The following is a 2500-nucleotide window of genomic DNA, read 5'->3' on the forward strand; positions in this document are numbered from 1 at the left end:
TAAATATGACATTCATAGACTAAGGATGTTGGTGTGTTACGTCAGCTGTGAATGGTATAAAGTGGTCATATCTTAGAAGGTAATCTCAGCTCCCATTGGAAAGTGAGATAACGGTATTGGAGATGATTCTCCATAAACAAGATGTAAAAAAAATCGTTGTATGAGGAAGATAGAGAAGATCCTGCGAAGGGTTCAGTTGGTTGGGGTTTTAAGTCAAATTTATGATATAGTTAAGGGAGTACTATAATGGTAGGTGAGAGAATGACGGGGGGGGGGTGTTGTTAGTCATAAAACAGCTGTGGGTGAAACGAAAATGTTCTATTCCCAGAGCGTCGGTTACGCTGATGGGAAGTAGGTAATTTTATAGTGGCTTGTCGTCGGGTGTTCTTGCACAATTACGAGTAGCACCATCTTGTTTCATTTTTTTTTTTCATTATGAGTCACCTTAACTCGAAATAACAAGTTTTCTAGTCAAGACCGGAAGGTGGAGTAGAAGTTTGTGACCAGCAGTGGGGTGGAAACATCGAAGGGGATCGGTGTCGCCTCCTCAGTTGCCTTGTCGGCGCGTTTGTTGCTGGGAATGCCAACGTGAAGGGGCAGCCAGCATATGTGAGTTTCGCAGAAGTCTGGAAGAAAGAGTTGACACTCGATCCACGTGTAGGTTGTTGACAAACGTGACCCAACTTTCTATTCCTGTTCACAGAAGGATGTCTGTGGTGCTGCGACCAGCACAGAGCCCATAATGAAGGGCGATGAGAGGGAAATGATAATGTTGATTTTTTTTTTTTTTTTTTTTTTTTTTTTTTTTTTTTTTTTTTTTTTTTTTTTTTTTTTTTTTTTTTTTTTTCTTCTTTGGGCGACGGGGAATGTGCCCAACTCTCTCCCTCCATCATCCCCTCTTTTTCCCTCTCACCTTCCCTTTCTCTCTTTATCGCCCTTTCCATCTCTCTCTCTTCCCTTCCCTCCTTCCTCCCTTCCTCCTTCCTTTCCTACCACTGCCTTCCTCGCACTGAAATAACATCTCTGAGTCTGCCCGCTACGCATTACGCCACCACCTGTCCCGTTGTAATAACAGCCTGTGAGGTCATGAGCAGCACCCATAGCCCTCCCCTTCACGTCAACCCACCATATAATTACAGTTCTTTCCGCAATTCTGTCGCTCTTATATTCCTTATACCCCTATACGTGTGCAATAATAGGCATCGTATGTGAACCCGTCCACACACGAACACATACACACGCGCACACACACACACACACACACACACACACACACACACACACACACACACACACACACACACACACACGCACACACTTTTATCTCTCTACACTCTACATATGTACATATCTATGCAAAAAGGGTATGATATACATAAGTTCATGCAGACATTACCACAGAGACCTATCAGATAGTTTAGCACACATATTTCCAGTACAAATGAGGGAAACATTACTTCACATTAATACATTTCCCTTAACCCTCTTCTTTCAAACAGGAGCAAGGCATGTAATAGCCCCAAAGCCAATTTTTTTTTTTTTTTTTTTTTTTTTCCTAAGGCCAGGTGAAGAAAGATTCCTCCCCTAAATTACAGGATTATTTTTCGTAGATGCGCATGAGCATAGATATACATATTTGCATACACATATCTATATTCATGTATACTAGTTACATTTACATGTTTATTCATATTAGTATACATATGCATATACATATTTATGTCCATATACATAAAACGTAGTCTCCCATAGACAGAGATAGGTAGACACACACATGCACACATACATACATATATACATACATACATACATACATACATACATACATACATACATACATACATACATACATACATACATACATACATACATACATACATACATTCATGCGCGCGCGGCTAGTACTGAGATCATCTTCAGGATCTTGTAAATGCTAAATCGTGCCGTTACGAGGTATGGAAGGCAGATGTGGAGGAGTGAACATGAGGGGACGTCCTAGGATGAGGTGGATGGATGGGGTGAAGGGGGGCTTTGGGGAAGAGGGGAATGTCTGTTGAGGAAGGAAGGGAGAGGACGGAAGACAGAGGTGAGTGGAGAATGGTTGTATATGGATGATGTTGTGACGACATGAGGAGGAATAGGCGGGGGGGTGGGGGGTGGGGTAGTATGTGTGAGTAAATTTTGACGCAGCCCGAAGGGATTTCTCCCCGTCCTCTCCTTATATGCAGGGGGGGACGGAGAGGGGGGGGTCGCCGATTAAATGAAGCGGCCTTGCTGTGGATGTACTGTGTCTTGCGACACTGCTTCTGACCCAGGGCGGTGGGCAGGGTTCAGGGATGGCCCGTCATCCTGGAGGTGCTCAGATGAGAGGAAGGGTGGGAGGGGTGTGGAGTGTATTTAGGGATGAAAATGGTGGGAGTGTTTTTATTATGCCTTTCCTTTTGTGGCTACCTCCCTTGGAAGGGGGGGGAAAAAGCCTTGGTATATGTATGTATGTACG

At 43.6% G+C, this 2500-nt stretch overlaps 2 protein-coding genes across 2 annotated transcripts in view; one reads left to right on the forward strand and one right to left on the reverse strand.

Annotated features, from left to right (window-relative positions):
- twz (BTB/POZ domain-containing protein twz) overlaps positions 1–2500 on the reverse strand; it is a 425221-nt gene that overhangs the window by 134569 nt on the left and 288152 nt on the right. The gene's annotated exons all lie outside the window — the stretch shown is intronic.
- The window catches only part of LOC143040754 (voltage-dependent calcium channel subunit alpha-2/delta-1-like), a 590989-nt gene that overhangs the window by 95 nt on the left and 588394 nt on the right, over positions 1–2500 (forward strand). The gene's annotated exons all lie outside the window — the stretch shown is intronic.

Source organism: Oratosquilla oratoria, chromosome 29 (genome assembly GCF_046742065.1).
Source record: "Oratosquilla oratoria isolate Oo_2021 chromosome 29, ASM4674206v1, whole genome shotgun sequence".
NCBI lineage: Eukaryota > Metazoa > Arthropoda > Malacostraca > Stomatopoda > Squillidae > Oratosquilla > Oratosquilla oratoria.